A 24,044-nucleotide genomic window follows, 5' to 3' on the forward strand; every position below is an offset into this window, starting at 1 on the left:
TTTTAAAAATAGATTTATTAATTTTTTATAGTATAAAATAAGAAAAAAAATTTTAAGAAAAAATTTATTAAGAAAAAAAAATTTTAATTTTTTAAAATAAAAAATATGAAAAAACTTATTAAAAATTTTTTAATTTCTAAAAATAGAAAATATGGAAAAAATTATTAAGAAAACATATATTAGGGAAAAAAAATTTTTTTAAGTTAAAAAAAAAAAAAAAAATGGACGGTCCTAACCCTAGGTCTAATGGTGAAAGCAAAGCTATACAGACAAAATCTGACCCAGAAGCATACACATATACACTCACAAAAAAAAGGAAAAGGGGAAATTAATATATCCTGCTCCTAAAGTCCACCTTTTGAATTTGGGATGATTCGTTGTCTATTCAGGTATTCAACAGATGCAGGCACATCAAGTTGTTTGTGGAGCTTTAATCCACTGCTTCTGAGGCTGCTGGGAGAGATTTCCCTTTCTCTTCTTTGTTCGTACAGCTCCCAGCGTTCAGCTTTGGATTTGGACCCGCCTCTGCATGTACGTCGCCTGAGGGCGTCCGTTCCCCGCCCAGACAGAACAGGGTTAAAGGAGCAGCTGCTTCGGGGGCTCTGGCTCACTCAGGCTGGGGGAGGGAGCGGTACGGAGGAGGCGGGGCGAGCCTGCGGCGTCAGAGGCGTCGTGACGTTGCAGCAGCCTGAGGCGTGCCGTGTGTTCTCCCGGGGAAGTTGTCCCCGGATCACGGGAGCCTGGCAGCAGCGAGCTGCACCGGCTCCTGGGAGGGGCGGTGTGGAGAGTGACCTGTGCTCGCACACAGGCTTCTTGGTGGCGGCAGCAGCAGCCTTAGCGTCTCCTACCAGTCTCTGGGGTCCGCGCTGATGGCCGCGGCTCGCGCCCGCCTCTGGAGTTCCTCTAGGCGGCGCTCTGAATCCCCTCTCCTTGCGCACCACGAAACAAAGAGGCAAGAAAAAGTCTCTTGCCTCTTCGGCGGCTGCAGACCTCCTCTTCGGCTCCTTCCCGGCTCGCCGCGGCACGCCAACCCCTTCAGGCTGTGTTCACGCCGCCAACCCCAGTCCTCTCCCTGCGATCCAACCGACCGAAGCCCGCGCCTCAGCTCCCAGCCCCGCCCGCCCCGGCGGGTGAGCAGACAAGCCTCTCGGGCTGGTGAGCACTGCTCGGCGCTGAGCCTCTGTGCAGGAATCTCTCCGTTTTTCCCTCTGCGCCCCTGTTGCTGTGGGATCCGCGCTGATAGCCGCGGCTCGCACCCGTCTCTGGATTTCGTTTAGGCAGCGCTCTGAATCCCCTCTCCTTGCGCGCCGTGAAACAAAGAGGCAAGAAAAAGTCTCTTGCCTCTTCGGCAGCTGCAGACTTTTTCCTGGACTCCCTCCCGGCTAGCACCAAAGCCTGAGCCTCAGCTCCCAGCCCCCGCCCGCCCCGGCGAGTGAGCAGACAAGCCTCTCGGGCTGGTGAGTGCTGGTTGGCGCCGAGCCTCTGTGCGGGAGTCTCTCCGCTTTGCCCTCCGCACCCCTGTGGCTGCGCTCTCCTCCGCGGCTCCGAAGCTTCCCCCCTCTGCCACCCGCAGTCTCTGCCCGCAAAGGGGCTTCCTAGTGCCTAGAAACCTTTCCTCCTTCACGGCTCCCTCCCACTGGCGCAGGTCCCATCCCTATTCTTTTGTCTCTGTTATTTCTTTTTTCTTTTACCCTACCCAAGTACGTGGGGATTTTCTTGCCTTTTGGGAGGTCTGACGTCTTCTGCCAGCGTTCAGTGGGTGTTCTGTAGGAGCAGTTCCACGTGTAGATGTATTTCTACTGTATCTGTGGGAAGGAAGGTGATCTCCCCGTCTTACTCTTCCGCCATCTTGCCCCTACCTACAAATATCTTTTAACCAAGTAGACTTTTGAGTTATTCTATTTATTTGTGTTTCAGTTTCTCCAGGGATATTAATATATATCTAAAGAACTTAGTGCATTCTGCTGGGAGACTATAGCCTGAACTGTCTTGTTTGTCACTACTATATCTAACGTAAAAGAAAGAGTTCATGCTTACAAGAGGAGACCTTCAGACAATAAGGTTGCAGTTGGCAGCTGCTAGCAGATATTGTTTTAGAATGCCTGTTGGTGTTTGGAAAATTCAAGTTCTCAGCAATACACAGACGTCTGAAATCACATCCACAGATGGCCACCTAGTTTTACCTTGGATGTCTGAACCATAGCTACTCCATTTTGAATTTTAAATTCATTCCTCTTCTCAATGGCAAAAGCAGATATACAGTGTATGCTTAATAAGCCACAAAACAGTCCAATCTGATCAGTAAAGTTTACGTTAAACCATGTATAAGGCAGAGTGATGTCCCCATTCCTCAATATGTGAAGATTTTTCCATTATTTCCCCTTCTCATTGCAAATCTTTGATAGACTGAAGTACAGTAAGTCCCCTAAATATGAATGAGTTCCATTCCAAGAGCACGTTCATAAGTCCAATTTGTTCCTAAGTCCAACAAAGTTAGCCTAGGTACCCAACTGACACAATCGGCTATAAGGTACTGTACCATAATACGTTTATAATACTTTTCACACAAAAAATACATAAAAGACAAACACAAAATAAAACATTTTTAATCTTACAGTACAGTATCTTGAAAAGTATAGTAGAACAGTACAACAGCTGGCATACAGGGGCTGGCATCGAGTGAACCAGCAAGAAGTTACTGACTGGAGGAGGGAGAGGAGGTGGGAGATGGTAGAGCTAAAGGACCATCAGCAATAGGAGACAGAGGGCAAACTGCAATTTCACTCACACCTGACACTGATAACACAGGTTCTGACTCCTTGCTGGATTCAATTCTTTCTACCCTCTTGAAAAAACAATCCAGTGATGTCTGGGTAGTAGCTCTTTTTTTCTCATTATAGATGACACGGTAGCACTGGATTGCATTCTGAATGGCTGCTGCAACCTTCGGGTACTGTTCTACATTCAGGCCCTGTGCTCAAAAACTAATGGTGCCTCCTCAAATAAAGAAAATCCCCTTGCTATTTCCTGCATTGTGAATGTCTTCAGTTCTTTGGTTACTTCTTCTTCCTCTTGTCTCCCTTCATCCTTTCTCTAGGCCTCCAATTCCATCAGATCTTTATTAGTAAGCTCCTCATGTTGCACAGCAAGGAATTCAATGAAGTTGTCCTCTTGCAGATCTACCTCCAGCTTCTCACTGAAGGTCACTAAGTTGCTGAAGACCTCTTTGGACTCCTCACTCACCTTCTCAAATCCATGAAAATCATGAGCAAACTGAGGGCAAAGACTCTTCCAAACCCCATTCATGGTGATGTCCGTAACCTCACGCCAAGCAAAGTCAATGTTTTTTATGGACTTGTAGATGTTATAGTCCTTCCAAAATTATCACAAAGTTGTTTCTGATTCATCACTCACCATTACTGCTTGATGAAAAGTGTGACATAAATAATATTTATTGAAAATTGTTATAACTCCCTGGTCCATAGGTTAGATGAGTGACATAGTATTCAACTGGCAGATGCACTACTTTCACATTAGGATGAAAGACGTCCATGAATGGGGAGGTGGCCCAGAGCATTGTTGTGCAGCAAAAGAATAAGACATCCTTCTCCAAGCAATATTTCTCTACCTCCTGGATAAAGTAGCAGAAAAGCCAGTCCTGGAAAATGGCTTGTGTAACCCAGGATTTGGGGTTCTCTTCCACAACAAGAAGAGAGCCCTTGGCTATGTTTTTAAGGGCTCTTGGGTTCTCTGAATGATAAACAGAGAGGTTTCAGCTTCATCTCACTGGAAGTATTGCCACCAAACAACCGAGTTAGCCTATCTTTTGCTGCTTTGTAGCCTGGCATCAACATTTCCTCCTTACTGATGTAACCTCAGTCTGGCATCCTCTCTGGTACAGTCCAGTCTTGTCTCATCCACATTAAAAACCTGCTCAGATAAATATGTACTTTCATCAATATTTTCTCGAAGTGTTTCAGGAAATTACTGGGCAGCTACCATATCTGCACTTCCTGCCTCACTGCTTATTTTTACATTGTGAAGGTTGGCTCTAGCCTTGAACAAATGAAACCAGCCATGGCTGGCATTAAAATTGCACCCTCTGATTCTTTGCTGTGTTTCTTCTTCAAGTCTTCATAAAGGCTTTTAGCTTTCTCTTGAATCAGCATTAAGGTGAGTGGGACTCAATGCTGATGGTGATCCTGCATCCACACACTGAGGAGTTTCTGTATCTCCTCCAACACTTTTCCACACTTCAGTATTATTGTCAACATCATTGGTACAGCAGACTTCACATGTTCCATGATCTTGTCCATGTTCTTTAGAATCGTGGCATGGTTGAGTGATTGATGTTATAAGAATGAGCAATGTCTACCATCTTTTCACCTCGCTCCTGTCTCTCAATTATTTTCACTTTTGTTTTCATTGTTATTGCTTGGCACTTCTTAACAGTACCAGTTATATCACCACTGCTTTTATGCTTGCTTCTGGACATCCTGGGCTTGAAATAAATATACTGTACTACTGTACTCTATACAGTACTGTACAGTAAAGTACACAAAAGCACAACCACTTGTGGAGGATGCACACACATGTCAATGTACACAAGACACATGAACTAACTTATGTGATTGGGCATGCAAACGCACATCCACATCTTTAAAAGTTTGTAACTTGAAGGTTCGTATATAGGGGAATTACTGTATCTGTCCCCTGATGCCTGGGTGGCTGCTGTCTTCCCTGGATACATCATGTCCTTCAGTGCTAAGCCTACTTTTTGTTTATATACATATTTGTCTAGTTATCCATGTTGGGGGAAAACTAATCATACATAGTAATTAGCTCAGAGGTATGTTAGCCAGGAAACATTATACAGGCTATACATTTTATCAATTATACCTTATTTTTACACAAGCATTGTACATGTGCTTTCAGCAATAGACTTAAAACAAGCAACATTACAGATCGTGAGTAGTTACTCTGTGACAACTCCACTAGAGAATTCTCTTCACATCCTAAACATTCAGTACAACAGTATGGTTAAAAGTAAAAGAATAACTTTCAATGTTGATAGGGAAAAAATATTTGGCAAACAGTTCAGTTAGATTAGTATAATAGGTCTTACAGCCTTGGTCCAGGCTCCTGGTTCAGCTGTACATCACTGCTGTTTTCTTCTCATCCTGGTGTAGGTGTTTTTTGGGATCAGCAGTCCCTTATACAGATGACTCCAATGCAGAAGTCCTTCTCAAGTGGGAAATATAAGTCCAAGGGTCAATTCCATTCAGTTTCACTGCACATAAGCTAGTTGAGAGTACCTGACAAGGGTTCTTTGATCTAGGTTGGAGACAGTCCTTTAAATGCCCATTCCAGCATGCATAATCCCCTGGCTGCCGGTCATGGGACATCTGATCCTCATCCAAAGATAGACTGCTGTGATTATCTTCAGAAACAAACTTAGAGAATTCTTTTAGTAGCTCAACTAAACTTTGCAATAATATAACAAAGGGCCATCTGGGAAGTGAGTCTTAGGCAGTAAATACTGACCTCAATTAACAAACCTAGAATTTAACATCCATTGAAACATAATTATTTTCCCTCTAAAATTACCCTCCTTTTTACCCATATGACCAAATTCAGGCTAATTTGTCTGCACATAGGCTCTTTTAAATTCACTGTGCTGGAACTTTTCATAGGAATCTCAGATTGAACTCTTAAAGTCACACCAAGAGCTTGTCACAGATTTTGCCTTATAGATTTGGGTGAATTTCTCTCTTTCTGAGGTTCCCAAAATACCTTGAGATTCTTGAGCCTGTTAGGAGGTGGCATTCCTTATTTACCTGGTACTGCTGGGAACCTAAGAGTTTCCAATACCTGGAGAGATTAGGTAGAGAGAAAAGAAAAATGTTTCAATTCTACTTATGAAGGTAAAATTTACAAAGTTGCTGCAAATCATAATTAGCTTAAGGGAAGTCTCCCTGCATTTGGAAGACACAGATTAAAAGTCAGTAAGATTTCAGACAATACCCAATAATTATAAACACATTTATCAGTTTACCCAATTGCATGTAACTAATCCTTTCTGCTAACAGTTTTATGAAATCAGAGTTTCTATTAGACTTTTTAAAGTTCTTACCCAGTTCAGAAGTATGATCTGAAAGTTATCAGAAACCTGTAGTTGTCCAAAATCCTTTCTATAAATCTTCTTGAAGATGAAGCATTTTTGCAGAGCATCAGCTTAACTGTCTATGAATGACAAAATACTTTAAAAGGCAAGGTTAAATATATGATTACAATGTTTTTGACTAAGAGGCTTAACCAAGTTTCTGTGACATACATTTTAAGATAACTAGAATTATGACTGATAAAATTATACCAGGGCATTTCCAAATTTTGGAAACAATATAATTTCTAGACTGTCTATATTAATAACATTTACCCATACAGTATAATCTGAGAAGGCTATCATTCATTTGACAATGCTTCCTGTGTAATTTAACATAGCAAAAAAAACCTAGTTTATTATTTCTCCCTGAGATGACTTAGGGGTCCTCTGAAGCATCCCAAAGTTAGCTGGAGGTCAAAAGAACTTTAATTAGAATTTGATAGAAAGTTTGCCAAAAATATCAAAAAGATTCAAAACTTCATCAAATAGGATAATAGGTCACTGTGAATATTTATTCACTTAACCAAAGTGACAGAAGATTTCAAAAGCAAATATCACTTAAAAGCAAGGAAAACTTGCTTTTAAGCAAGATCACTTAAAAGCAAGAAAATTCACACAATCTGTTATCAAAAGCATTATTCTAAGAAAACTTTGTTCTCTTAACAGAGAGCGGAATCAAATCTAGTTCTGCATCAGCGTACTTTCAATAACGAAATCCATTTACTTAATAAATTTAATCTAATCACAGCCCAACCATGCACAAAACATCTTTATCAGTGCTCCCTTTCCACAAACCTTCCACAACTTTCTGTATCCATATTAGTTTGTCCCTTATTTTTCCATTCAGAAACAACCAGATTTAGGATAAATCTACCATTTTTTTCCTTTGACAAAAATGCACTTTCATTCCTCACACCTTCATTTACCAAAAACACACATCCCACCTTCTTGGCATACTAAAATATTTCCCTTATTATTTTAGTAGCTTTAATTACATATAATTTTAACCCCTAAAAACCTTAATCTCTAGCAAACACCAAGAAGCAAGCAATTGTGAACTCTCTGTCATACCACCACTTCCTGATTGGAACTTATGAACATATTCTATAACCTCTATTTGAAATGACCTAGATGTTCAATGAATTCTCATCATTTAACCTAACTTAGCAAAACTCAAGTTACCAAAAATCACAGAAAATATTTTAAATAGACATACCCAAAACATAATTATTCCTAAAAGAGTTCACCTGAAAAATCATGTCTCATATACCTTTATTTTATGACTTATGAAAATCATACCAATTTAATTTTTGTGGGTTTTTTTTTTGGTTTTTGTTGACAAACTCTGTAACAGGAATAACATGAACTTATTGGTCTTTGGTAAACCTAGGTTCAATAAAAGTAAGACATGTCTTTGTTAAATAAACCAACAAGTTTAAACAAGGTTTAATATCAGATATTAATTTAATATTGAGAATTTCCTAGATCAAGTGAACCTGAAATTTGTTCTGGCCAGTTTCTTTTATATTTAGAAGTATTTAATTTGTAAGTTTAAAACACTCTCTCTGTTTTTCTCTGTCTTAGGGACTACACAAGATCAGATGAGTTCCTGAGACCCCAGGTAGAACATTTACATTTTAAAGGCATGGGGAAGGAAATGCAAGTTCCTCCCAGAAAACATGCTTCCTCTAACTACATATGTTAAAACCAGCCATCATGGTCATTTTCAGGGATTAAAAAAAAAAAAAAAACAGTAATAGAAAATAATACATATTATTCACTCACATTCACATGCCTCACTTTCAGAGAAACATGAATCAGCATTCAAGTTACTAAGACCATTTAATGAAGGTCAAAACCAGGAAAAGAGAACAGGATTTGGACTCAGGTAACAAGACATACACACACACACACACACACACACACACACACACACACACATGCTCATTCTGATATAATAGCAGAGCCATTAGGGGACATTTTTCTCTAGATCTCAGAGAGTCCTGAGGCCAAACAGTGTTACAATAAAAATATCATTTTCTTTCATTTATGGGAGTATAGCTAAGATCTCCCAGTTTTGCAAAATATACCTTAAGGGGACTAGCAGCTGGAACAGAGCTCTGATTACCCATAATTAATTACTTAGGGCTGGTGTCAAATATCAAGCAAACAAACAAACCAATGCAATGCAAAGTTGTCTCTCAGGGTCACAGTTCCTTAGTCTCAGTAAGAGAGATTCCCAATCAGTGCCTCATCAGTCAGAAGCAAAACCAAAAACAAAGCTTGAGTCCAAAGTGGAGAACCCCAATCAATCCCCCATCAGAGATGAAGTTGATGACTAAGCCTTAGTCCAAAAAAGAAAATAGCAACCAATGTTCCATCATAGGCAAAGTCAATGCAATATGGAAGGATACCCTAATGTTGTCACACATGAGCTGTGTTACTTACCAAAAAAGTCTCAAACAGCCAATTCCAGTGCCTTGCTCCCTTTACCACAAAAATGAAAAGCATCATGGCCAACAATGCCTGGTCAGCAGTGAGTACTTGGAACTGTCCTTGGCACAAATGTGCTCAGGCAGCTGCTGGACAAGGGCTGGTGTGCTATGGGTGAGATGCCCACTTGGAACTGGGCTCCATGTTGGGCACAAAAATTGTTACTGAACCAAAACTTGGGTCTGCTCATCCATGTGCAGTAAAGCCAATCCACTGACCCTGGGTTCTGGTGAAGGAAAGTGCAGCATCTACTGTAAGGCACCATAAAAGGAGTCCAGGACAGCTAATGCTCAAAAGCCTGAACTCCCCAATGGGTTTCAGCAAAGTATTTTTAAAGGCAAGGTGAGGGAAGAGGAGTCCCAGGGTATGTGATCAGCTCATGCACAATTCTGAGTGGTTGATGGTGAGGTAATAGGGTGGTGTCAAAGGGGTTAATGTTTTCAATCCTTAGGTACCAGCAGGTCTAGGGGCTATGTGCTCATGGTCATCAAGTAGTTAATTTCTTCCATTTGGTGGGGGTTTTAACATCTGTAAAACAACTCAGGAAATGTGCATCAGATACTATTATCTGGGTACTTCATAGAGGAGTTAAAGCAGAGGATATAGGAGAAGGTTATGTTCCAAGAAGGTCCCATACAGTCCTCCTTGGTTACAATTTGTTTCACACAGTGTATGCTCTACTTTAACAGGTCTCTGCTATTTCATCTTAGTAAGTGTTGGTGACATCTCCATCTCTTTACTGGAGATGGCATTAATTGTCAGTGCTGCACAGACATTTACTGATTATTGAATAGCTATATATACTCCTCTATATTCTTCAGCCCCCTTGCAGTTAGGTATGGTCATGTGACTTCTTTGGCTAATAGACTGTGAGGGAAATAATAAATGTCACTTTCAGGATGAAACATTTAATAGTTGGTGCTCAACTCTTCTTTTCTCCTTTTCCTATAGAAGCAACATGTTGGTATGGCAGACTAACAAATTCAAAGCAGCCTGAATCAAAAAATCACTTCAAACAGGGCAACATCACTAGAGATCTCATCTTCCAACTCACATCAGAATTTGTATAAGCAAGCAATAAATCTTTATTGTGTTAAGGAACAGAGATTACAGGACTAAGGTTATTACAACTCAGTCTAACGTATACTCCTTAACATAGTTGGTGTACATATGAATTTATTTGGTTTGCCACATTGTGCTTTGTGGTTCTAGTGAGTTTGTGATACAGATGAGTTTTTTCTCTCTTTATTGACCATTTGACTTTGAACTCACGAGACATAACCTGTCTACAAGGTATTTCTAGTGACTAAGACTTGTAGTCATTTAGGATCATATTAGGCCTTGTCCAAGCCCATGTAGACTGTAGCATTGGTTACAAAACTTCTTTCTTTTTGTTTATCTGGGCTCCTCCATGTCTTTACTGAGTGCTGCCTTCTGTGACTCTATTTTCAAATTTTAAGAGAAATTCTCTCATTGCCATTGAAAGAAAAAAGAAACAGTATAGAAAAAAGGAGTCAGTTTTACCCAAGGGCACATTCTAGAAATTAGGTATCCTGATGAGAGTAACATTTCTAGTAATCGGGTCATTTTTACCTCTCTGGTATGGATCCTAGTACAGTGACTTAGAAACAATAGGTGCTTAAAACATGTTTATTGGAATGAACTTGTAAATGTATTCATATTTTCTTTTGCATTATTTGCCTCTTGAGAGTAAAGGCTGTGTCTTGTTTCATTTTTGAGCTCTATACAATGCTTTGCTCATATTAGAATCTTGGCAAACATTTAATTCAAATTTAGCAAGTAAGTCTGACAGTGATCAAATTGGGGAGGTGTAGTTCTTGGGCCATCAGATATGACTAGTGAGCTTCCACCTCTTTTTCACTCTGATTGATTAGTGTTGATTAAATATTCAGCAACAATGTCTCAGTGAGCCATTAATTTACTGTATTTCATGCTCCTCCCACATTCAATATTTAGTCATAACATTTAATGGACAATAATACTAGCAAATAAATATTCAAGGCCTCTAATTTCAGCATAGTTTGCTTCTGAAAATTAACACTATGATTTTTAAATGTCAGTGAGATCAGTACAGTCTCTCATAACTATCTTTCATAAGATGAATGTAACTCTTGGGTAAATACCAATTATATATATACATATGTATATGTATTTCTTCAAAATAAATTAATTATGCTTTAACGTTCCCCTTTGTTACAGGAAAGTTTCCACAATGAAAATATTATTCTTCTTGGGAAAAAAATGACTGCACTTTTGGTATTTGAAATGATTTGCAAATTATTGTGATTAATTGTTGGTGCACCTGGAATTACTTTGGTCATGTTTTCCTCATGTAACAAGATATGTTTTCCTACTTATCTACTGAATGTCCATTGCTCTGTTGATGTGAATATCATAATTAACAATTCAATATGTCTCCTTTATCTAGAATCAATTAATTATAGTATTTGGTAATGTGTTTGTTTTACTCTACTTTGGGATGTTCTTCCTGCTTGATGAGTAGTGGTGTAAAAAACAAAACAATTTATGTTTTTTTATATAATGTCTACTTATGTAGGGCTTTGCAAAAATTATAATATTCTAACATGAATCTTAAAAGTCTGGATACTGATAATTATTTTTAAAAATAGAACTTTAAAATATTTCTTGGTAGAGTTTCTAATATTTTCAAAGTTTAAACATCATATTGTTGATTCTTCAAATTAACTCATGTTTAATAAATTAGTATTCGTCACCTAACAGTGTGCTAGGCTCCAGAAATGCAAAAAAAAAAAAAAAAAAAAAAGGATTATACAGAAACCACTACTATCAAGGAACTCATGATCTAGTCAGTAAGATATGCATAAATTCAAAATGTCAACATCATGGTGAATACTTTTATTAGGTTACTTAGGAGGAGAGAGGAGAGGTTAGACCTAATACCACTTATAGACAGGTTGGGGCAGAAGGGAGTGAGCAAGGAGGAAATAAGTTCAGAAAAATCTAAAACTGAGTTATTTCTTAAAAATGTTACCACATGGAGAGTGCAAGGCCTTGTGTAGCATCCCAGGCATAGGGAACAGCATAGGAGGCATACACAGCTTATGTTCCTTGATATACATTCATTCCTATAAAACCATGTTTCAGGATATACAGGAGAAAGAAGGAGATTAGACTAGAGAGAGATGCAGGGTCAGACCACAAAGATATACCAAATCAGAGTTAAGCCTTTGCCTAATAAGAAATACACAAGTTGTGAAGGGTTTTTAAAAAAAGAGTTGCACAATCAATTATAAAAATTTGTAGCATGAAGTTTCATAATTAGGGAAGAGAATCTTATAATAAATTACTGTTTTCACAATCTTTAAGCCTTATTAAATTTAAGTTAATTTTAACTCAAATATTACAAATTTTACAGCAGGTGATTTAAACTGTGGTCACATTTTACAGTAAGAAACTGAATCTAAGTGTTCCACATCTGTACACCCTAACTATTAGGTAGGCCCTTATTTCTAGAAAATTCCTTCTGTTAATCTTGATAATCCAGAGGGCTTTTTAGGTATTTTCCCCAATTTTGGTAACTAGCTAAGGCTACTTCCTTCTATTGCAGTCTCTGGTGTTTGGTTAACACCATAGGGATGTCTTGCTAACTGGTGTTCTATGGCTCCTCTGATCATATGCCCAGTGCTACTTTGCTGGTTTCAGACCATCTTCCCCATCACTGCTGTCTTCCCTAGACTGCTATCCCCAAGCAGTCCTCAGATGTGCTCACTCTGTATCACCAAATTCTTTCCCATTTCTGTCTACCTTTCATTGAGGGGTGCAACAGCAAATCTGCTTGGGATCTTAAGGACAGTTATGTTTGCATGTGATAGTTATTCTCTTTTCAGAGTGATAGGGGTAGATTAGAATAGTTACACAGGTAGTTTTAGAAATCACACTAAGGGATTATAGATAGGGAAATTTAGGGAATCTGGGGAAAAAACTGTTAAACCATTAACCTGTTCCCAAGTTAATGATTACTTGGGAAAGCTATCAGAATATCATGAAAGGAAGCAGGCTTGCTCAACAATAAAGTCATAAATAAAAGCACAAGATATGCCCCAGATCATTAAGTAAAAAAATAGGACCTGCATCCTGCTGGTTGAGGTCAGCAAGATAATGATCCTAAGGACATGCACTTCTGCACATAACAAGGACAGGAATATAAGGGAAAGGTGACATTTCAAAGTAGAAGACCCTCATTACAGTGAAACTTGAGATGATTTAACATATTTTAGTATATGTAAGCACCCTCCTGCTGATTTAAATAGTACCATGACAGTCTTGGTTTGACCATTTAGGGTCAAAAACTCTCCCACTTGATGTGAAGGAGGAGCTAATGATGTAAGCCTGCTATCTATTCAATGAATGAGGGAGAAATTGGTCTTGTTTCCCTCCCCACTTTTCCTTTAATTATAAAAATTAGTTCTCAGGGTAGAGCCCTCTTACCTGCCAACTTGTATCCCTCACAAACATCCTATATTAATAAATCTACTTCTTACCTATCACTTTACCTCTTGCTGAATTCCTTCTGTGCCAAGACATAAAGAACCTGAACTTCATTAAGTCCTGAGACAAGTTGTGTGGTTTCAGTTGGAACATTGTGGGTTCGAGTCCCATCTGAGGTATGACTGCATTCAAGTCCCATGTGATGTGTGGTTTCAAGAGTGCACAAACACTTATAATGGTAGGGCTAGTCAGAGAATAAGCATAAGCTTGTGTAGTAATGCAGGCCAGGGAAGTGAATCTGCCTGATCCTGACAGTCTTGAGGTAGAAGGTAGATGAGCTTCAGGCTGAGCAGATGGAGTTTGTGACGATATGCAATTGGAGCTTGTCTCCTCCTGACATTTCAAGAAAAACAATAAAGGCAGGAGCAGAGAGGAACTAAGCTCTGATGGAGTAAGAAGATAAGATGGCCATATCTTTCATTGAGGTCAAGGAGACCTCCCCGACTTCACATGCACAGAAATCCTCCTCAGGGGTAAAAAAGAGAGGGAGTGCTAGCCCATAATATCTTCTGTGATATGTTCTGTCAACCTCCCAGAAACCTCACCCTGGAATTCATCTTGGCTGAAGGATGCATGCACACATAAGGAAGGGCCCTGAGTCAGATCAGATACGGGAACAAACAAGACGATTGGCCAGAAAAACAAAGACCTGGAAGACGGCCCCTATATAAGCAATTTAAACCATCCTTTTAGTGCTCCTCATTAGTGAGGACGCCCATACTCTTCTTCTCTCTGACTTCTTCTCTCTGTGCTCTGCTTTGCTTCTGTCCTAAATAAACTGCTTCTTTGTGTGCTCTCCTATATGTACTATGCTTCTAATAAACTCCATGATTGTTTTACAACGATCTACCTCTTTGTAAAATTCACTTTTCAAAGAAGACAAGAGCCAGGTCTCTGCTTCTAGCCTCTGGTGGTGTAGCAGTTAGGATTCCTGGTTTTCACCCAGGTGGCCCAGGTTCAATTCCCAAGCAGGGAATTAAGATCTCATTTCAAGCCACCACTCACTGCTGACACCCTGAGGTCAGTCTATAGTTTAAAATAATATTTGTGTGTTTGCACACTTTTCCAGTTGTGGAAGAAAAATAAGAACACAGTTTATCAAAAGGAACGACAATTAAAGATAAATTTTACCTTTTTTTCCATATGGTTCCTGGGCTCCAAATCGAAGCAATGAATTTTTCTGTTACCGATTTCACTATTTCCATAACTGCTTGAAAGTTAGGATATTCTAAGATGTCTTAGAGAGAGGTTTTACCTTAGTCTACGTAATGGCTAATTTAGCTCTGGCTGAGCTAACAAAGCCTAAAATATAACACAGCTGATAGACCTAAGATGGTTATTAGTCATGGTATTTTAAGAAATATTTATTAAATGTACACAGTGTTAACCCTGTGTTAAGTAGTGCTTCTATTGAGTAAGATGATTGTTGGGGATCTTCATCTTTTCCAGTAGATCACTTCTGAGGGAGAGAGCTCCAAGGGTGGGAAGAATATGTTTTGTTCTTATTTCTCTCCTTCCCTTATTTTCTGAAGGTAACTTTGTAACTGAGCATAACATTATGGGGCATTCCCGATACAGACCCCTCCCTCCCATGTCCTCTGCTTTAGTTCCTCTCTAAAGTACCTAGATAACAAGGTCTGCAGTGTCTGATGCATATTTCCTGAGTTGTTTTACCGATGCTAAAACCCCCACCAAATGGAAGAAGTTAACTACTTGATTACTATGAGCACATAGTCTCCAGGCTTACTGGAGCCTAAGGATTGATAATATTAACCCCTGTTGCCTTACCATCAGCCAATCAGAGAATTGTGCACAAGCTGATCACATACCCTGTGACTTCCCTCCCTCTCCTTGCCTTTAAAAAATGCCTCCCTGAAATCCATTGGGAGTTCAAGTGTTTTGAGCATTAAGTATCCTGGACTCCTTGCTTGGCACTCTGCAGTAAGTGCTGCAGGTTTCTTCACCATAACCTGGTGAGAGTATATTGCCTTTACTGTGCACAGGTGAGCAGAGCCAAGTTTTGGTTCAGTAACAATTATAAGCAAATCCCTGGGATGTGTGCATTTGAAATGATATAGAAAAGTATATTTTCACCCCTCAGAAAGGGTAGGGTTTACCACTAATGACTAAAAACAAAGAAAAAATTTTAAATGTGATAGATACTAGCTACTTTTCGGGTTTATTCTGTCCTTTATGCCTTCCTTTTTAGAACTTTCCTTATTCCATGTGATCCTGAGGGAAAAGCCAGGCATGTAACATCTTATTTCCTAAGATAAAGTTGAGCATATGACACACATAGGCAGGAGTGTGCTGATAATCTGTCTTTCCACACAAGAAAGTCCTAATATTTGCATTTGCATTTGTAGCCTCTCCCACTCTCCCACCATGGCTGACTTTAAGCTCCCAACATGACATCACTAAATGTGGAGTTGTGGAGAAAATTATAGTATTGGCTCTGTCAAGTTGATGTAAGCCCACTTCATCAAGTCACTGCCCACAGGCCAATCCTGATACATTATATCCCTCTGGACACAGAGACTGGTTCAGAATCAAGTACATAAATCCAAACAATGCTGATAAACACCATTGTGGAGGTTTGGTACTGAAGCTTGTGGGGAGAAGGTCATACATGTCCCTCTGTGATGAAGACTGTGAGGAATATGTAAACATAGAGCTGCTAATCACCACTTTTGCTACCATATGAAGAAAGTATGTAAAAATAAAGTGGGACAATTGTAGAGACAAGAGGTGGAGAGAGAGAGTCCTGTTGGCAATTTGAGGCCCTTGTTCTGTTTTTACCTGGCCATATTCAGCCCTCTGGGACTTTCTAATTATATAAGCAAATGAATTCACTTTTCACACAAGCTAATTTAAGTCAGTTTTCTGTCACTTGCAAGCAAAATTAACCTTCATATTAAAGGGTAAAGAATGTCTTAGAATAGGAAATCTATATTTTTGTTCTGAGATTGGAAATATTTGAAATCTTCAGGGACCCAGATAAGGATGGTTAGGCTTTCCTTATATAGAAGGTGTGCATAAGAAAACCCAAAGTTTCCTTGGGAAGCAAAATAAGTGAGGAGACTGCAGAGCAAATAGGAGACTGGCTTAGAACAAAAAACTCACAGAGAAATATCACTCAAGGGAAGGGCCATGGGCTTTGTGTTTCTTAACACAAGAGTCTTCTCTACCCCTTTAAATCAACTGTATGTGCATATAGGAGAGGGGTGATGACAGTCTTCTCGGTGCTAAACTCAATCTACTATGAAAATTCTATCCTTCACATTATTGCGAGAGTTATCTTTATGACTGAACATCTGATTACTCCATCTGAAATGTAAAATGCTTTCATTACTTCAGTGGAGAAAACAAAACTCTTTTGCATGGAATGTCAGACCCTTTATAATTTCTTTTTGAACTTTAACCCTATTTCATTTTACTCTCCTCTAAATACCTTCATTCCCATAATTTTGAACTTCCTGGATCCCTAATAGATCTCGTTCACATATGTCTTTAGATATTTGTGTGCCTAAAAGGTGCTCACCCTATTGTTGGCCTAGTTATACCTCCTTATCATCTGTGTCTTAGCAGTTTATCATTTTCTTTAAGAAGCATTTTTCGATTCCTCCAGAAGATATCCATGACTTCCTCCTCCATTCTCCTTTACCATGATATTTATCTCTCTATTGTGGCAATTAATAGTTTGTTTGACTGTTCTCACTAGACTGGAAGACCCTTTAAGATCGGTTCCTATCGACTAAATCTCTTAAAAATGTACTAGAGTAAAGGATGTTTGCAAACACAAGCAAAGTTGTAAGTTGTCTCAGACTTTAGATTAGCAGACTGATTCTGTTCCAGAATATTTATTGTCAGACATTCTTCAAGGAAGTAGAAATATTAGCATGACATGGCTTAAGCTCTTTACATTCTAGACAGGTAGAGAGGTAGAGAGGTAGATAGTTAGATAGATAGATAGATAGATAGATAGATAGATAGATAGATAGATAGATAGATGATAGATAGATAGATCCTTAAGGAGTATAGGAGGTGGGTACCAACTGCAATGATACCCTAGGAGACACTGCAACTAGAAGAGCTGCAGAAGGCTGCACGGAGAAAATAACATTTTAATTGAGTCTTGAAAGGTATATAGAAACTCTTCCAGAAGGAGTGGGTGAAAGGAAGAAAAATAAGCTCATTACAGACAGAATTTTACTGTACATGTAAAATCACAGTCAAGCACAGAACAAATGTAGTTCATTGTGTATAAGCAGATTGCAATGGCTATTATAATAATATTTAGCCTAGTTTCTGGCATATAGTATGTGCTTAGTCTATATTTGGTGATGAATAAATGTAGGCTGCATGAGTAAGAGCAATTGGAAAGTATGTGCAAGGTAATTTGGTACCTAAATAAAAAGGGTCTTAATATGTTAAGGACGGAATTAGTACTTCATCCAGACTTAAGGCCGTATTTCTAAGTGGTTAAGACCAGTTGATAGTCAGACTGCTGGGTTTGCATGTTAGATACATTATGTACCAGCTTGTAGCTGTAGGAAAGCCTAAACCTTAGCTTGTCCACCTATAAAATGGGGTTAATATTTTGTAGAGTTGCTGTGAGGTTTAGAATTAAAGCATTTAGTACAGAGCTTCACACATGTGAGTTTACAATAAAGGTTAACATAACATTACTATTAGCTCTTTATACCCTGGAAAGTTTTTGAAGAATGTTAAGGGAGAGAGTGACATGAGCAGGTTTTGTTTCTTTAAGATGCTACAGGGTGATTGGCATGCTAGGCTCGAGAGAAAGTCATTTTTCCTGATTTTTTTTCTGACCTCTTTTGATTGGGAGGGAGAAAAAAACCCTCACAATTCCATGAAAAACATTGGTGATTTCAAACAGGTGAGAGGCATAACGAAGTATCAGTTAAGGTCTGCGACTAGATAATGATATATATCATTGCTTGAAGAGACTGTTTTAGCCTTGGAGGAGGAACACAAGTAGCTTGGTAATGGGACTGAAGTAGGACCCTTAAGAATGAGAGTTAGAAAGGCTAGTATTAAATAGCAGGTTTAACTGGGTATAGGAGAACAGGCAAAGAGAACTAGAGAAAATGAAAAAAAAAATGGCTAAATGACAAATAACAGTTACCAGAGGAGGAAAATGCATTGAAATGTGTAACCATCTCACTCTCTCTGTCCACTTCTAAGCTTTTTAAGAGCAGTCTAAATTCTCATATACTGTCATTTAGGATAAGTGCAGCCCCGGGTGGAGTGATTTTGGCCTGAAGCCTGATTCAGAATGAGATGGGGAAGAATGGGAGAGCAGGTAGGGAGATTTCCAGTCCCTTTCTGCAATGTTGACTTGATTATTTTGCCGGTTAGTTGGTGTTCTGGTACGTGAGATAAACAAAGATCATTATTCTTAGCAACTACATGTCTACATCTATGAATCACCTTGCACACCAATGGGATCTAGTTGTAGGAATTTATAGTTCACTTGCAGCAAATAGAGTAACACTTGGAGTAGTGTTGTCCAGGCTATTCCTTTGAGGTTTTGTGAGATATTAATACATGGTCTGTGAAGAAGTGTTTCTCTGGTCCTATTAGTCTGGAAACAGTGACTTAAGCAGAATGAGATCAGTTTAATCACTGTAGGATTTCTCAGATGCTTACTATGCTAATGTTTATCATTAATCTCCTAGAGGAAAGAGCTAGGAAGAGGGCAAGATTGCAGGACAAGGAATACAGGGTTCTGCTTTCAATGTGACCAGTCTAGTGAGAAAGACAGAGAAGAGTAATCCAATCAGAGCAATAGTCTGCAAATACTTCTGCTGAGTGGAATATTCTGCTTACCACTTAGTCACTTCACTTATGCCATTTCACTTTCTCAAAGCCAAAATCGAACCACTGACTTTATCTCACTGCTACTTACTTCTTCTCTGGCTTGAGACATCAGGAATTGGCTTAGATATCATCATGTTCAATCTTAATTTTATAGCAGAGTTTTACTAAAATATTTGAGTAGGCCTAGACATTTCTATCATGCATAGCTTCCCAAGTTGTGCACTGCATGAGTGCAAGGTGTCTTTCACTAGACTACGATGTGAATTGATTGTGAATAGCACCCCCAAAGTAATCTATGCAACCATAGATAGTAGCCCTTATTAGACATAACAATATTTAATTTATTTTCCCCTAGAAGTGGTAGCTACATGTTCTAAGGAGGCTGAGAATAGTGATTAAAATGTAGTAATCAAAAAAGTATAAATCTTAAAGCCTGAAAGGTATATTATGTCTCTAAAACACGTTTCATTATAAAATAAATTGCTAGGATGACTATGTTACAGTTATCTAGTAAAAACCTATATTATATCCCTAATTTCAAAACTTCATCTTCTTTATCTAGTAAATAATTAAAAACTAGTAGAAAAAGAGGGTGGGGACAGAGGAGAAGCAATGAGTGACACTGAAGTATTCAGAAAGAGGATAGAGGCAAAGGAAAAACTACTCAGAGCAACATCTAATGGAAACCAGGTGTCAGAATAATAATGAAATATATATATATATATATATATATATATATATATATATATATATATATATATATATACATATGTAAAATCTTAGGTTTATGTAATACTCCTTAGTGAGTCATCTCATGTGGCTTGCTAAGTTGCAGGAAGAGTAACACAGTATTTTAGTTTTATAGGTGATAAAAGAATTGAAGGAAGGAAGTCTTGTGTTTTCTGACACCCTTTGTGATTAATTTCCAGAATGTCTAATCTCGGCAGCATCACCCTTAAATCCCAGTCCCACGCCTGCTTCAGCCATATGACCTGCTTCCACTTGACTTGTTGAGGAGTTCAAAAACATATTTAAATAGCTCCCAGGAATAGCAACTTTGTTCTTTATCTCACTATGAGGTTTACCTTCTCAGGTAAGACTTAGACCTTAGACGTTGGAGGGAATTTCACAGCATTGCCAGGTTGTTTTTCTTCCTTCACTTGATTTACTTATTTATCCTACTGGACTATGACTATGTTGAGCATAGGGAACTCTGTATTCCATCTTGAGCATCGCTCATCTCTAACACAGTGCCTGCCTCAGAGTAGACAGTCAATAAATAATTGTCGAGTGAGTAACAGTCATGGCGTCTCTCACCTATCATTTGAGAATCTCAGCTTCAGTCCCTGTAAATTGTTTCATTATGCCAGTTATGTCTCAAGCCCATTAGTACTCTACATGTTACAAAAGGCTATTTTAACCAAGATGGATGTTTGCACAGCTTCCTCACTCCCTGGGCAAGTGTGGAGTTTAACAATCCTAATAATCATTCTGAATCAAAATCAGGAATTCCTGTTTGCTTAGGTTCCAAGAGTAAATCTTCCTGTACATAGAAATGTATCATGTTGATGCTCTTGATAGGCAGGCTGCCCAGAACTTCATTGAGTTCTACTTGATCTATCAAGTAGATCATGTTTCCACTTGATCTATTGACCATGGAGGCTTGAAAATAAACAGCTTTGCCAACTCCAAATAGCTGGTTTAGAGACTGGGAAACCAGGAAAGCTTTGCACAAAGCTAAGAGCTGGCACAGGGCTTGGAGTTTTGAGTAAGTTTCTGCAGTTGGCTTCAGGAGGGGAAAAAGAAATCTATATTCTAAAATCAGAGCAGGAAATTAGACCTTGAATTCAATCAGTGTGTTTAGGGAGCACTCACCATATGCAAGTATTCAGATGGCACGGTATAAGAATGAGAGGGAAGTGGATGTTAATGTTACCGAATCCAAGCTCTTACCCTTGCCATGTAACAGGCCAATAAATTGAGAGATGAGGTGTTGGAGTAAGGAATAGTGGCTTTAGTTGGAAAGCCAGCAGGCCAAGAAGATGGTGGACAAGTGTCTCAAAGAACTATCTTACCAAAGTTAGAATTCATATTTCTTTTAGAATAAAAGAGGAGGGAGTGTGACTGGTTGTTGCAAACTATTTGGTGCCAGTCAGATCCTGGAGGGGATGTGATAACCCTTTGTTCTTGCAGCTGTCCAGGAAGGTCTAGTCATGCTGTTCCTGTAGACCTCCAACAAGATGAATGTTATTCTCTGTTCTGCAACTTTTTATCTCTACATGAATGAAAAGTGTTACACCTTTAAAAGTCAAACCTGGGAGAGAGGCTTGAGAAGGGTCTATTATGTATATTTTAGACTATAGGAAATATTATTTTACAAAGGTACAGCGTCAGCATTACCAAGCACAGGCAACAGGCACACAGGTTAGAGCTAAAGGAATAGATCAACTATGGAGTCAGTTTTCTTCTTCTCTATTACATTAAGACTGACTCTACCATTTGGGCAAGTCATCTGACCTTTGTGATATCAAATTTCTGAATAATTTCTGTATCTCTGATAAGGATATGGTGACAGAAAAGATGACATGATAGAAAGGGAAATACTATTATTGGAGTGAAATAAGCCTGCATTCCATTCATAAACCTACAAAGCTCCACCTGTGAAAACTAAAAATGCTACTCAGCCTTGATTTGATTTCTTCATCTATAAAGTGGTAATAATACTACAGGTTAGCCAGAAATAATAAGTTTGATAGTCACGTGTCAACATATATAGAGCTCAGACATTTAACACTGAATGAGGAAAGCAAGAATCAGAATACACCTAATGTGCTCTCTCCGTGTGTGTATTAATATGTATGGTGAAAATTGGAGCAACACCCTTTAAATGGACTAGAGTGAAGGTCTATGGTCAAGGAGGGGAAAGGAGTGATAAAAATAATGAAGGGTAAATGTAAAACAAAAGAATCATCTGTCATGGACCATGGACAGATAAATATACTCCTGAACTGAGTAGTATAATTGACTCAATTCTGTGGTCCATGAAGGGGAAAAAATAATCATACATATAAATATATAACTACAAATCATAATAACTGATGTGAATACAAGAAAAATATGTTATTATTAAGAAGAAGGGGAGTAGGGGAGCTCTAACATAGATGTTAAATTGAGCCAGGTGAAAGCGGAGGAAAGGACATTTCAGACCACAGAAACAGCCTGTATAAAGTCCATGGTCCTCTGAATAGACTGATGCATTCAAGGGACCGAGAGAGCCACATGGCTGGTGAATGAGAACCAGAGTAGTTAGAGTGAGCCTGAAATGATAGACAGAAGCTAAGTTATGCAAGGCCTTTTGGACCACATGTAAAGGTTGCATTTTAACTTAAATACAATGAGAAGCCATTAAGGGGGTTTAAATACAGAGGCTGGTGGATAGTAATTTATTTGGTAGGAAGAGAATGTATGTGGCATGCTCAGATTTTTGTTGAAAATTCTACCTGCTGCCAGGGAGCCCAAGTGGATGTAGATAGATCTATTAAGAACTTTCTTGCAGCAAACCAAATGAGCCATAAGAATGGTTTGGACAACAGTGTGGGCAATGGGAATGTAGAGAAGTAATTTTTTGGAAAGATACTTGGAGATAGTATCAACAGGTCACACAAGACCAATATGTCTTTGACATGGATTATAGATATGTTCAAATTCTTTGCCACTCCTTTTTGTTGCAGGATTATACATCCCTTTCTGGGATGTATTAACATCAGAAATAGTCATGGTACTTTTACTTTAGACAGATTATGTAAATTTAAGTATTATGTGTCAGTTCTAGGTGGAAGTTAAGAGACAGAGGATGCTTTGCTACATTCTTTGTTTCCTCTGACATGAGACTAGCAATGCCCCAGATAGAAGATGCCACATCAACCTGGATCTACAAAGCTACAGTAATCAAAACAGCATGGTACTGGCACAAAAATAGCCACATAGATCAATGGAACAGAATACAGAGCACAGAAATAAACACACACACTGAAGGTCAATTAATCTAAAACAAAATAGGCAAGAATATACAGTGAAGAAAGGACAGTCTCTTCAGTAAGTGGTGCTGGGGAAACTAGAAAGCTACTTGTAAAAGAATGAGATTAGAACATTTCCACACACCATATACAAAAATAAACTCAAAATGGATTAAAGACCTAAATGTAAGAGCTGAAATCATCTAGAAGAAAACAGAACATTCATTGACAGATCATAGAAATATTTTGGGGGGATTTATTTCCTAAGGTAAAAGAAATAAAAGCAAAAATAAATGTAATCTAATTACATAAGCTTTTTCATGACAAAGGAAACTATCAACAAAACAAAAATACAACCTACTGAATGGGAGAAAATATTTGCAAATGATATGACTGATAAGGGGTTAATATCCAAAATATATAAACAGCTCATACAACTCAATATCAAAAAACCAAATAACCCATTTTAAAAAATGGGCAAAAGACCTGAGTAGATATTTTTTTCAAAGAAGATATACAGATGGTCAACAGACACATGAAAAAATGCTCAACATTGCTAATCACCAGAGAAATGAAAAATAAAACCACAATGAGGTATCACCTCACACATGTCAAAAAGGCTATCATCAAAAAGATTACAAATAACAAATGTTGGTGAGAATGTGGAGAAAAGCGAACCCTAGTACACTGATGGGTGGGGGAGGGTTGTAAATTAGTGCTGCCTTTATGAAAAACAGTATGAAGGTTCCTCAAAAACTAAAGATAGAACTACCATATGATTCAGCAATTCCATTACTGAGTATATATCTGAAGAAAATGAAACCACTAATTTTAAAAGCTACAGGCACCCAACGTTCATTGCAGCATTATTTACATTAGCCAAGATATGGAAGCAACCTATGTGCCCATCAATAGATAAATGTATAAAGAAGATGTGATACACACACATGCATGCGTATGTGGGCACACACACACAC

The 24,044-nt window shown here is 38.6% G+C and overlaps 1 long non-coding RNA gene across 1 annotated transcript in view; it reads right to left on the minus strand.

The window, feature by feature from the left end:
* Nucleotides 1–17,878, minus strand: part of LOC309618330 — a 42,081-nt gene extending 24,203 nt beyond the window's left edge. The window contains exon 1 of the long non-coding RNA XR_014238419.1: nucleotides 1,860–17,878. This is a non-coding gene — a long non-coding RNA (uncharacterized lncRNA). The remainder of the gene's footprint in view (nucleotides 1–1,859) is intronic.
* Nucleotides 17,879–24,044: the final 6,166 nt, after the last annotated feature.

Source organism: Balaenoptera borealis (genome assembly GCF_965194805.1).
Source record: "Balaenoptera borealis genome assembly, chromosome: 20".
NCBI lineage: Eukaryota > Metazoa > Chordata > Mammalia > Artiodactyla > Balaenopteridae > Balaenoptera > Balaenoptera borealis.